Here is a 13,941-nt window from a genome sequence, read left to right as displayed (position 1 = left end):
TGTACAAGTCTTTGTATGGATGTATACTTCCATTTCCCTTGGGCAAATACCTGCAAGTGGAATGGCTGGATCATTGGTGAGTGTATGTTTAAGTTTTTAAAACATACCTATTTTCTATAGTGGTTTGATCATTTTACATCTCTACCAGCAGTGTATGAGAATTGCATTTTCGTCACGTTGCGGCCAGCACTTGCTATGCTCAGTATTTTTAATTTCAGATAGTTTAATAGGTGTGTAGTTGTATCTCACTGTAGCTTTCCTAATGAATAATCATGTCAAACGTCTTTTCATATGCTTATTTTCCATCTGTATATCTTTTTATCTTTTATCTCTATTTTTCTGGAGTTTTGAGAGTTCTTTATATATTCTGGAAATTAGTCCTTTATCCAATATGTAAGTTGCTAAGTATTTTCTCCCATTCTGGGACTCATCTTTCTGTTCTCTCAGTAGTGTCTTTTGCAGGGCAGAAATTCTTAATTTAGATAGTGTCTAATTTATCTATTTTTTTCTTTCATGGATTATGCTTTTGGTGTTGTATCTAAGAAATCTTGCCTAACTCAAGGTCATAAAATTTTCACCTGTTTTGTTCTAGAAGTTTTATACTTTTATTTTTTACATTTAGATCTTTGAACTAATTTGAGTTCATTTCTGTGTATGGTTTGGATGGAAGTTTTTTTGTTTGGTTTTTGCACCTGGATATTCAATTGTTCCAGCATCATTTGGTGAAAAGACTATCGTCTCCACTTAAATGCCTTTGAACCTGAAAGTCAGTTGTTCACATCTCTCTACTTCTGAACATTCTATTCTCTTCCTTTGATCCTTTTGTCTATCTTTACACTACTATCACCTTGTCTTGGAAGTGTAGCTTCATAAGCCTTGAAATCAGTTGCTGTTAGTTCTTCAACTTTGTTCTTTTTCAACGTTGTTTTAGTTATGCTAAATTTTATTTCCACATGAATTTTAGAATTAGGTTTTCAATTTCTATAGAAAAGCCTACTTGGATTTTGATCTATAAATCAGTTTGGGGAGAAATGATGTCTTAACAATATTGAATCTTCTGATCCATGAATACATTTTATCTCTTCATTTATTTAGGTCTTCCTTAATTTCCCCCAGCAATATTTTACGGTTTTCACTGTGCAAGTCTTTTACATGTTTTGTCAGATTTATTCTAAGTATTTTATATGTTTGATTCTATTATAAGTAGTATTTTAAAACTTTGATCTCTGATTGTTTGTTGAGATAAATTAATCTTTTTGTATGTTCATCTTGTACCCTGCAAACTTGAGAAACTCATTGATGAGTTCCAGTAGCAATTTTGTAGATTCTATCAGGTTTTCTCTATCATCATGTTTTCTGGAAATAAAATTAGGTTTAGTTCTTCCTCTCCTTTCTGAATATCTCTTTTCTCTTTGTTGCCCTATTGCACTGGCTAGAACCTTCAGTGCAATGTAAAATAGAAATAATGAGAGCAGACATCGTTGCCTTTGTCCTGATACTGGCGAGCAAGTTCTTTGTCCTTCACCATTAAATATGATGGTAAGTTTTTTGTAGAAGTCGTTTATCAAGTTGAGGAAGTCTCCTTCCATTCCTCGTCTGCTGAGGGCTGTTTTTTTCCTTTAATCAGGAATGGATGTTAGATTTTTTCATTCTTTTCCTGCATCTGTTGCAATGATTATGTGATTTTTCCCTTCTTTTGTTTTCTTAATTTCTTTATTTATTTTTGGGCTGTAGTGGGCCTCCATTCCTGCACGCAGGCTTTCTCTAGTTGTGGCGAGCAGGGACTACTCTTCATTGCAGTATGCAGGCTTCTCATTGCGGTGGCTTCTCTTGTTGCAGAGAATGGGCTCTAGGTGCACGGGCTTCACTAGTTGTGGCACATGGGCTCAGTAGTTGTGACTCACGGGCTCTAGAGCTCAGGCTCAGTAGTTCTGGTGCACGGGCTTAGTTGCTCCGTGGCATGTGAGATCTTCACTGACCAGGGGTCAAACTCATGTCCCCTGCAGTGGGAGGTGGATTCTTAACCTCTGCCCCACCAGAGATGTCCTGATTTTTCTTTTTTAGTGTAGTAAGTTGGTAAATTGATTTTCAAATATTAAACCAACCTTTCATTCTTGAGATAAACCCCACTTGATCATGATGTATCATCATTTTATATATTATTGGATTTGATATGCTAAAATTTTGTTAAGATTTTTTGACTCTGTGTTCATGAGAGATATTGGTCTATTGTTTTCTTGTAATGTCATTGTCTAATCTTGATACGGTGAAAGCTGGCCTTATAAATAAGTTGGGAAATATTCCCTTCTCTTCAACTTTCTGGTAGAGTTTGTGTAGACTTGGCATTATTTTATTCCTTAATTGTTCGGTAGAATTTATCAGCTAAGCCACCTGGACTTGAAGCTTTCTTTGTTGGAAGGTTTTAAACTGCACACCCAATTTCTTTAATATCTGTATTCTTGAATAAACTTTGGTAGTGCATGTGTTTCAAGGAATTTGTCCATTTCATCTTGAATTTATTGGTATAAAGTATTCTATATATTCTCTTATTATCCTTTTAATATCAATAGTATTTTTCTGTTTTCCATTTTATTTATTTCTACTTTGATCTTTATTGTGTTCTTTCTTGTCTTACTCTGTGATTAATTTGCTCTCGTTTTTCCAGTCTAAGGTGGAAGTTGAGGAAGCTGAGTACCGCATTAGCAATAACCCACATGTTGACATATTATGTTTTCAGTTTCAGTGAGTTCAAAATATTTTCTGTTTTCCCTTTTGATTTCTTCTTTGACCACAAAGTTACTCAGAAGAATGTTGTTTAGTTTCCAAATATTTGGAACTTTTTCGGATTTGTTAATTTCTAATTTAATTCCATTGTGGTCAGAGACATATATTGAATGACTAAAATCCTTTCAAAAATTTTTTTAAGTATTTTTTTTAATTAATTTTTTCTGCGTTGGGTCTTTATTGCTTCGCCTGGGCTTTCTCTAGTTGCGGCAAGCAGGGGCTGCTCTTCGTTGCAGTGCACTGGCTTCTCATTGGATGACTTCTCTTGTTGCAGAGCACAGGCTCTAGGTGCGTGGCCTTCAGTAGTCGTGGCACACAGGCTCTAGAGTGCAGGCTCAGTAGTTGTGCCGTACGGGCTTAGTTGCTCCGCGAAATGTGGAATCTTCTCAGACCAGGGATCGAACCCATATCCCCTGCATTGGCAGGCAGGTTGTTAACCACTGAACCACCAGGGAAGTCCCTATTCCAGTATTCTTATTTTTTGTGTAGATCCATATTCCAATCTGGTGTCATTTTCCTTTTGCTTAAAAATACTTCTTTTAACATTTCTTATAGTGAAATTCTACTTGTAAAGAAATCTTGCAGCCTTAGTATGTCTGAGACAGTCTTTATTTTGCTTTTGTTTTGATACATCTGGGCATAGAATTCTAGCTTGATAGAATTCAGTTCACTACTTTAAAGATGTTATTCCACTGAGTTCTCATTTACATTGTTTCCAACAAAAATTCTGCTGTCATTGATATCTTTGTTCCTCTCTATGTAGTGTATAGGTTCTTCCTCTGGCTGCTTTTAAATTTTTCTCTTTATTCCTGGTTCTGGGCAATTTGATTATTTTTTGTGCCTTGGTGTAGTTTTGTCCATGTTTCTTATGCTTAAAGTTCATTGATCTTCTTGACTTTGTGGCTTTATAGTGTTTACCAATTTGGAAAAATTTTGGCTATTATTTCTTCAAATGTTTGTATTTCTCTTCTTCTTCATGGACTCTAAGTTCACATGTATTAGGTCACCTGAAGTTGTTCCCCAGCTCACTGATGCTGTATTTTTTGTTGTTGTTGTTTTGTTTTGTTACTCTTTTTGTTTCATTTTAGATAGTTTCTATTACTATACCTTAATGTTCACTGACCCTTTCTTCTGCAGTGTCTAATCTGCAATTAACCTCATTCAATGTCTTTTTCATTTAGCCATTGTTTGTAATTGCTAGAAGCTCAATTTGGGACTGCTTTACGTTTTCCGTGCCTGTACTTAACATTTTCAGTGTTTTGTCTGGGTTTTTGAACATATGAAATACAGTTATAATAACTTTTCTTCATGTGTAAAAACTTTTAAAATGTCCTTTTCTGCCAATTGTAACATCTGTATAGATTATGGGTTAGTTTTGATTGATTGCCTTTTCTCCTCACTATGGGGCATATTTTCCTACTTCTTTGCATGCTTGCCAATATTTCATATGATCCCGAATACTGTGCGTTTTTGTTTCTTGTGTACTATATATATTTAAATTCTTGTAAAATGCTTGGGCTTTGTTTTGGGTGGAATTAAGTTACTCAAAACAATTTTATTCTTTTAGGTCTAGCTTTTAAGATTCGTTGGGTAGGAGTCCAAGTAGCCTTTAGTGTGGAGCTCATTATTTGCAACTACTGAGAAAAGTCTTTTCTGAGTATCATGAGGTTTTCCAGTTTGACTTGTAGGAATAGGTACTATTCCTACAACCCTGTGTGATATCCAGATATTCTTTTTTTTTTTTTTTTTTTTTTGCGGTACGCGGGCCTCTCACTGTTGTGGCCTCTCCCGCTGCGGAGCACAGGCACCGGACGAGCAGGCTCAGCGGCCATGGCTCACGGGCCCAGCCGCTCCGCGGCACGTGGGATCCTCCCGGACCGGGGCACGAACCCGTGTCCCCCGCACCGGCAGGCGGACTCTCAACCACTGCGCCACCAGGGAAGCCCCAGATATTCTTATTACTAATCCTTTCATGTGGTTCTTTTCCTGGCATCAAGCTATTCCTCACACAAATGTACTGACAAATACTTTGTTGAATTCTCAAGAGATCCCTCTGCATATCTCCAGACTTCTTTGTCTGTGCACTTCTTTTCTCTCTGATAGTCTGCTTTGTGAACTCTAGTTACCTTGATTTTCCCAGACTCTCAGCTCCATTTCCTCATTCAGGGAATCCACCAGTCTCTGCCTGCACTTCTTTTCCCTGTACCATGACCTGGAAACTCTCTCAGAGAAGTAAGTTAGGGCAATTATAGGGATCACTTCATTTATTTCCCATCTCCTGGGGATCACTGAACTTTATTGCCTGAGGTCCTGTTCTTGAAAACTGTTGTTTCATATGTTCTGTCTGATGATTTCATTGTTTCAGGTGGGAGGTTAAATTGGTCCTTTGTACTTCATCTTGGCCAGTGCCAATAACATTCAAGTCTGTTTTATTTTGATACAGGGTCCAACTAAAGATTAGGTATTGCATGTCATGTCTTTGTTTCCTTTAATCTACAATATTTCCTTACTATTTTTTTTTTTTGGTCTTTTATGACATTGGTATTTTTGAAGACTCTAAGCCAGTTAGCTTGTAAATTGCCTGACAATCTGGATTTGTCTATTTCCTCATTAGATTCAAAGTAAATATTTTGGGGAAGAATACTATGTAGGTGATGTATTCTTCATACTTCATCAGTTCAGGTGGCCCAGTGCTAAGTTTGATCACTTGATTAAGGTGGTATCGTCCATATCTCTCCATTGTAAAGTTATTTTTCCCCTTGGTAATTGATAAATCATATGTGGGGTGATACTTTGGGATCAGTAAAGATCCTACTTTCAAACAACTCTTCACCCAGCTGTGCATCAATGATAATCCTTGTCTGAATCGATTATTACATTGATAGATGCAAAATGACACTTTCCTTATTCTATCATTCCTTTTGCATTTATTAGTTGACATTATTTTATAAAGAAGAGCTCCCCCACTTTTCATTTTGAGCTTCATTATGAACTCATGTGCTTTTTTTTAAGTTAACTATGTTATATCTTATTATAATGATAATGTTATTGTTTGGGATGTTCCTTTTGTCGAGATTTGGCCAATGCAATCTCTGTTATTGTTTAACCGCAGGATGCTTTTTTATTACTAGAATAATTTCTAATATATTAGTACTCATAAATAGGACCTGAGAAAGGGACTCCAGAAGGTGCAATATTATTCAGACTCTTATTACATGTCTGCCTTCTTCCTGTGTACTCTCAACCCAAAGTGAGGCTTTTGGGTTGGAAGGAGATACTTCGGATTTAAACTACAGATCAGTGTCACCCAATTCTAATCCCTATTCCCTTTTTTCTAGGCATACCATACCTACTGCCATCCTAATCCTTCTGTTGGGCACCTCTCTCCTCCTCTATATTTATTTACAACAGTCAAGAGCAGCAATTGGCCAACCGGCCCCTATCCAGTTCTGCAGTCCATATGCCCCAAGAACTCCTTTTTGCACTGGTCTGTGGTGGCCTTGGCCTACCTCTTCTACCTACCCAAGTAACTCTTTTACCACGAATTTAATTACCTGTGTTTTCATTTATAGGATCTTACCTAGCCGTATGGCCTGCTGCCTCTGCCAATTTAAAAATACCATTGAGGTTGTCTGTAAGACATTCAAGCTACGTTGTGACAGTGAATGCCTGACAGACGTAACACATTGTGGTGAGTCTCAATTGCAGGATAATAAATTTTTAATTTTTAATTTAATATTTTAATTTTTATTTTTAATCGATGATGATAAATTTTAAAATTAATGATGTAACTGCATTATTTTAATTCATTCATTCAGAGTTCCATCTCCCTAAGTTTCTAAGAACTACCCCTTTGCTAAAAATCAGATTCTTGGTTACATTATTAAGCTAATAATAGCTCAGTTACATTGTTAGCTTAATAATGTAACGGATCCGCATAGTTAAAGGAACAAGAGAAAGGAATCCAAGGGGGAAGGGAATTAACATTAATGGCCACATATCCTATGCTGTGCTCTATGCAAATGAGAACTTATTTATATAGTGCATCACAGTTTGTTAACTGATTTTATATACATTAGGTCTCAGTTACCCTTTTTCTTATAGGACAGGTGTAAATATGTTTTTGTTTATTTTGTTTGTTTCTGCAGTTTTATAAAGAGTACAAGTGATGCTGTTTTATGTCCTATTTGGAGTCTGAGAGTTTCTGGTTCCATAACCAGAAGCTGCTACCTAGTCCTTCTAATGGAATGGAGAGCTAATTTATCCTTAGACTGTCAAGCTCTGAACTTGCTCTGAATCTCATGCTTTTCTATCCACAAAACATTCAGGGGCTTTCAACTATTTTTCTATATATTAGATTTATTGGCACTAACTTTTTAAAAAGCGCGGGTGGCCGTTCGCTGGTGCAGTCCTCTTGCGCCCCGAGCAGCGCACGCGCGGTGATGTTAGGATGCTGCATTTGGTACCTTTTGCGGTTACCATCGGGGGTGACAAAACCTTGCTGGTGTAGGAGCTGAGCTGTGGATCCATGGCCGAGGCCTTGCAAGTGAGACGAGCCGGAGTGGAGGGAGGGGTGGAGGAAGCCGCCCCGCGCCCCAGTAACTGGGCGCCCCGGGGTACTGCTTCAGCACCTCATCTGCCTGTGGTCTTCGCTGAGAGGAATCTTAGTGCTAGAGACGACCTGAGCAGTCACCTCGCCCCCATAGATTTTTGAGGCATAGTTCGCAACAGAAGGCATTGCCTCCTAATGCTTCTTGAAGCTTAGGATTTCAGAGGGAACTTGTTCATGAAATGAGAAGTGTTTGGAGTAGCAGGCTCACCACAGTTACCTGTGGCGAAGGGCTGGGGGAATATGAGGGAATGGGCAGTTTGGTTTCCTGGGCCTGAAATTTACTGCACTTTCTTAGTGTGAGACCACCCTAGAGCATTCTCTGTTCACAGTCTTCTCCCGGTTTGGCCTTCTGTATTCTGTCTGAGTCTTCCCAAACGCAGCAGTGGGTGGTCCTGGATTCTATGCCATCATCAAGTTTTATTCAGCAAGGGATGCCCACAGAGCCCAAAAGGCATGTGACCAGAAGCAGCTTTTTCACACATCTCCAGTGAAGGTGGGTCCAAATGTGCAGACTGTGCACTTTCACTGCTGAGGGCCCGGGTTCAATCCCTAGTCTGGGAACTAAGATCCCAGGGGTAAAAAAAAAAAAAAAAAAACGGCCAGCGTTTGTACAGCACTGTGGTGTACAGAATGCTCTCAGATGCACTGCTCCACTGATCCCCCAGTTCCCTAGTGGTTTCTCCCTTTTTTTTAGATGAAGAAACACAAACTCAGGATGGTTAAGTGACTTACTTAAGGTTCATGGCAGTAAATGTGGAAACTAGAGGCCAAACCCAAACTTAACTGATGTTAAACCCCATGTCATTTTATGCTGCCCCTTAATTTAAGAAATCGTCACAAGAGTCTTCCTTATATTTACTTTTATGTGGATTTTAAATGTGTGAGGTTGACAATTTATTTTAATTAATTAATTTATTTATTTTTGGCTGCGTTGGGTCTTGTTGCTGCATGCCGGCTTTCTCTAGTTGCGGCGAGCAGGGGTTGCTCATCGTTGCGGTGCGTTGGTTTCTCATTGCAATGGCTTCTCTTGTTGCGGAGCACGGTTTCTAGGCACGCAGGCTTCAGTAGTTTTGGCTCACAGGCTCTAGAGCACAGGCTCAGTAGATGTGGCACACGGGCTTAGTTGCTCTGCAGCATGTGCGATCTTCCTGGACCAGAGATTGAACCCGTGCCCCCTGCACTGGCAGGCGGACTCTTAACAACTGTGCCACCAGGGAAGTCCCGAGCTTGACAAACTTTTGTCAGATGTAACATAAAGGAGGCTTCATCATCATCATTACTGTCAAACTGCCTATTCAGAACTCCCTTCAGATTCCAGAAAATGGTTAAAATATTCTTTAATGCATTGTAGAAACCTTATTCCATATCAAAATGCCATCCAATTTTACTTCCCCAGAATTAACATTTCATTATGTACCTCCATTCAGCCACCATTCCTTTTTCAAGGACCTTTTCAATTCCTCTGAATAAGTGAGTGAGGCTTAGATTTCCCAGACCTTTCCCTTTATAATTGTGTGTCTTCTCTGATTGGCTTCTTGCTGTGGCTACTTCCTACTGACCTTGCTGCCTCTTCTCACCCATATTTCTTTACTCACTGATTTCACCTTTATTGAATCTGAGAACTCTCCTCAGATGTGACTCCAGGTACACTACCTCCCACTTCTTTACCCTGTTTAACACCCTCTTCAATCCTGGCTGTAGTCCCTGGGATTGAAATGATTTTGTGTCAGACATTCTTTACTTTGCACACCCTGTAACCATTTCACATAACCACTCAGATATTACAGATGGTCCTGGAAAGATTATGAAACAGTTACTTGGTATCAGTTGTGAGTAATGAGTTCTTTTCTTATATTGGACATTAAGACCATTCCATAAGTGTGGGTTGTGAGATTTTCACAGCATAAAGCCCGTCACTGATGGTGTAATGAAGAAAATGTTCTCCAAGTCACTATAGAGTTGAGAGGAAAGGGCATTCGTATTAGATTTGTATATTTAATGCAGAGCCTTAGTTTACTACCCACAATCCCGAAATTTTTCCCTACTTTACTTATGCGTTCTTTTTCAATTTTATTTATTTATTTACTTGCACTGGATCTCAGTTGCAGCAGATAGCTCCTTAGGTGCGGCTCAAGGGCTCCCCAGTTGTGGCATGTGGGCTCCCCATTTGCCGTAGGCAGGCTCCTTTTTTTGTGGCTTGCAGGCTCCTGAAATTTGGCGTGCAGACTCTTCGTTGCAGCATAGATGTGAGACCTGGTTCACGGACCAGGGATCGAACCCAGGCCCCCTGCATTGGGAGCATGGAGTCTTAACCACTGCACCAGCACAGAAGTTCCAATTATGTGTTCTTTTATTCATTGGCAGGTATACATACTTCTTATCTTACTTCCCCTGTGTTTTTTATAAATACAGAAAAGAGAATAACATCTTAAAATCAAGGAAAGGCCTAATGTATCTGAGCTTTTCTTAGTAGCACGAAGGGAAAGGTTTGCCAGCAAGAACTGTGGCAAGGTTATCCCAGATGTCAGCTGTCTGTACTACCCAGGGGCTCAAGCCCTTCTGAAGCTTCCTAATTGTCCAGGACAGCTCCATTTCGACTCACCGTACAGGGCCTAGCATCCCATGCGACACTCAGTATTTAAAAATTAATCTTCATTTCTCCTTCCCAGCAGGCAACTTCAGTTGGAGAAAGTAACTTCATTTTCTTATGTACTCATTCATTCACTCAGTCAACAGACCATCACTCCTCTATTATATGCCAATATGTATTCTTCTTTCTGGTAACAAGGAAAGAATAATATATGGTTCCTTCAAGCACTGAAGGAGCTCATAAACTAGTGACAGAGGAAGATGCACAAACAAATCCATAAAGAATTAACAATGCTTTGATTTTATTTGTATTATTTGAATTTTTATGACTATATTTATATACTACACCCTGTTCAAAATGGAAATGGACATCTAAGAAAGAACTAGTGATATAAAAACTCCACAGTAATATGTTAAGTTCTTTAGAGAGTTAAGACTGGAAATACTTGCACTCTCAAATAAGCCTGTTAATGCAGATGAACCTCTAATTCTTTTCATTGCTTTATTTACATTTATAGAGGTATACATACTCCCTCTTCTAACAGGGGTTAGTAACTTGGGGAGGGAGTGCTACAGATTCAGGTCCTAATTCAATGGCAGGTCCGTCTTATATCCTCTTCAGGTCATATTCTCAAGCAGGAGATACAGGATGAGGTGAGTAAAACAGTTCACTTCCTTTGCTTACCCCCAGCCCCATAATAGGCTTCTCCTGGGCTTCCTTGGTTCTTTCATCATCACTTTCACCACCAGAGGTCGTTAATCAGGGGTCCTGGAAATGATGCAGAAAAATACTGACTGAAAAATAATAAATAACATTTATTTAGGGCTCACTGTGAACTCATTGCTTAAAATGTCCTACTTAATCTTCACAACCACTTTATAAAATTGGTATTGATAAATCTCAGGTATATCGAAAATGAGTCTTTATGTAGGGTCGTGATATTTTTAGGTCTTAAGGCGGTTCAACATAATACGCTTGCCCTAAAGAGCTCCAGATGCCAAGAATTGGCAAATTACTACTTTGGTTTCCGTGGGTGGTCAAAAAGGATCATCAAGGTAAACTCTGTAGATTTTCTTTGACTAACCAGACTCCTTTCGACATTGAACTCCTTGACTTTAGAGAGCAGAATAGAACAGGGCTATGGGGAGGAGATGTGGGAGGGTTCCACATGGAAGTATCTGAGCATTGGCCTGCCACCTAGAATTAGTGATAATCTCAATGACTTGCATGGTGGTGTCCATAATTTTCTCCAGTATTTGTATGGTATATCATAAAAAAAATAGTTGTCCATATCTAGTCATTCATTTGCAAGTCTCAGTTGATTTTGAAGGGATAGCATACCTAAACTATTACTTGGGATTGCTGGAGTTTGGTATTTATTTCTAACAACAGAATATGTTGAAGTCTAGCCTTTAATTCAAAATCCTAACAGCTTCAGGATCTTTCTAACATTGAAGAAAGGGAAAATGAAGATATTGTGACACCACTTCAGAAGCAAAGCCTGAAGTTCTTCTGTGCTTTAGAGGTGGTTTTGCCCTCCCACGAGTGCAGGAATCCCTGGGTTGGCATGGCTGAGGAACCTTTGGATAAGTTGGAGGAAGGTCTGTTTTCCAGTATGTGTGTGTGGGGGGGGAGGTGAGGGAGTGGGATTTCTCTTTTTTCCTTTCTTTCCGAAACTCAACTTTTCAGATACATCATCACCTTCTCTAAGCAACTAAAGCCCTGGGCAGAATTTTTCTGCCCGACACTATAGGTTTTTATCTTAGGGAATACCTGACAGCACCTTAATCTTCAGAAATTTGGAACTCACTGCCTGCCAAGAAGCTTAGGAGGAGGGAAAATTAGTTAGGAATGTTTTTTTTTTTGGTTAATAATTATTTTTGTGCTAAAATAGTCCTTCAAATGCACATGTCTTCTGGCCTTCAGTTATCCCAACAAAATCATTGTCTAAAGATTGAAATAAACTCTTGTGTAAATGTTCAGTCCTTTGCCTCCTGTAAAAGGGCTTGAGCAGAATAATTAAATGTAGATTCCTAGAAAGGGGATTCTGATTGGTACTGAGTTTTTTCCTAGAATCCATGGCAGTTGGGCTTAGGGTTTTAAGTCAGAGGCAGGGCTGTTAGCGAATGGGGTGGAGGAGGCTCCACCATCCACCTGAGTGGGTGATGGTTGATGAGAGGCCAGATCATCTGCACTACAACCAAATCTATCTCACTGTATGAATCCAGCCCTTTACGCAGAGGAGAGCAGGGTCTGTAGCAGTGTAGCCTAAGCTTGTCCATTTGAAATCTGTGAGTAATATGAGATTTGTGCCACGTTTTTGGTTTGCATTTCCCATCTAGTATTTTAGGAACTTCCAGAATAGATCCGAGCAGTAAACATGTGCCATGCCAGGGTATACCTGCAACAGAGACATTCACCCGTAGCCCAGTGTTGTGCCTGCCCTTAATCACTAAGGTAATGATCTAAGGATCACAGATGCATTTTTAGTTTTAAACATATAACCTAGAAATCAGTTATTCATATAGGCACTTTAAATTCATCTGTTTTGGTTGGATTTTGGGTGATTATCATTCCTTATGGGAAGCAAGGTAACCCAGAAGCTTGCTATTCAGAAAGCTATGACAGTTGCATTCCAGAAATTGCTGAATGTGGTTTTAGGTAAGACCTTTTTGATTGTCCTTGAAGTGCTTCAGTTTCAGTGAGCAAATAAACTTATTTGAAAAGTTAATTGGATGAAAATGATGGTTATGTAAAACATTACATATTCTTTCATTCACCAGATGCTTTCACAGCAGCAGTCTTATATTTGTGCTTTGTGGCATTTATGAGAAAAACGACAGCAAATATTATTGTCCCCAGTGTTTAGATGTAGAATGACTTGCCTCAGTTCATACAGAAAGTGTTTGATCCAGTTCTTCCTCAATTGCTTGCTTCTCATACAGAATAGTGTAGTGATTATAAGCCTTGGACACCTGTGTTTGAGTCCTAATTTTGTCTCTTAGATTTTCTTGTTGTTCTTGCAATTTTAGATTTTTGTAGCCAGAGACATTTGTAGGTATTTAATATCTCTAAGCTGCAATTTCTTTATCTGCAAATAGGGTTAGTAATTCAGCTTACCAGCAAATGGGGGATACTGTACGGGTAAATAAGATGATGAATGTAAAAACTTAGAACTATGCCTGAAACATAGTAAGCAGACAAAATATATTGACTATTATTATTACTGCTGTTTTCTTGTTGAAGAGTTTATTAGATTATGTTTTTGGAATCAGTTTAATTTCAGTTTTCATTTCTGATGTATTGGGTGAATATGATTCTTATATAATAATCGGCTACGTTTTTGTAAACCTTGAAAGTGGTCATGCGATTGAATATCGTTGGTTTTGTTCCCTATCGAGTTATGCAGCGCTGAGAATGGCACAACCTGTGCCCAAAGGAAACTTTATGATTTGTAGATCCCCGGAACAGAACTGCTCCCCTGCTTCACAGCCCTGCAGGCTTAGAGACTGAGAAATCTTAGCTAAGTTGTCAGAGACCTTATTTGCTTTTAAGAGTTGACCCTGGATTGGTCATGGCTTTCCAGCCTGGGCAATCTTTCAGTGAAGTTTGATTTTCCTGGTCATCAGGCAGAATCTCCATCAGCTGTCAACTCTGGGTAACAACCTTTAAGAACCAAACTAAATGACTGGGTTGTTGGTGCCTAATATGCCAAGGCACTCCTTATATGTACCCAAAACTCCTTAGACCAAAAAGCCTGGTGGCCCTAACTTGCCTTGAGGAAAGCTGTATTGTGCAAAATGTACATGGGCCAGTTTCTGCTAGTAGAGTGTTCAAATGCTCACTCTCTCTGTCTCTGTCTCTAAAGCTATGTTCATTGTATCTGGTAGAATTTTGGTCCCAAGGAATAGGCACTTGCCTTGCTTCTAATAGGAAGTATCTATTATAGTCCAGT

The 13,941-nt window shown here is 39.0% G+C and overlaps 1 pseudogene; it reads left to right on the top strand.

The window, feature by feature from the left end:
- Nucleotides 1–7,234: 7,234 nt before the first annotated feature.
- On the top strand, nt 7,235–12,691 carry LOC113616806 (RAD52 motif-containing protein 1-like; annotated as a pseudogene).
- The last annotated feature ends 1,250 nt before the right edge of the window (nt 12,692–13,941 follow it).

The sequence above is a fragment of the Aethalodelphis obliquidens genome, unplaced genomic scaffold (genome assembly GCF_003676395.1).
Source record: "Aethalodelphis obliquidens isolate GAN/ISIS:26980383/991018 unplaced genomic scaffold, ASM367639v1 scaffold536, whole genome shotgun sequence".
In the NCBI taxonomy this organism is placed as follows: Eukaryota; Metazoa; Chordata; class Mammalia; order Artiodactyla; family Delphinidae; genus Aethalodelphis; species Aethalodelphis obliquidens.
The sequence above is the reverse complement of the archived record's forward strand: the minus strand, read 5'-3'. Positions and strand labels throughout refer to the sequence as shown.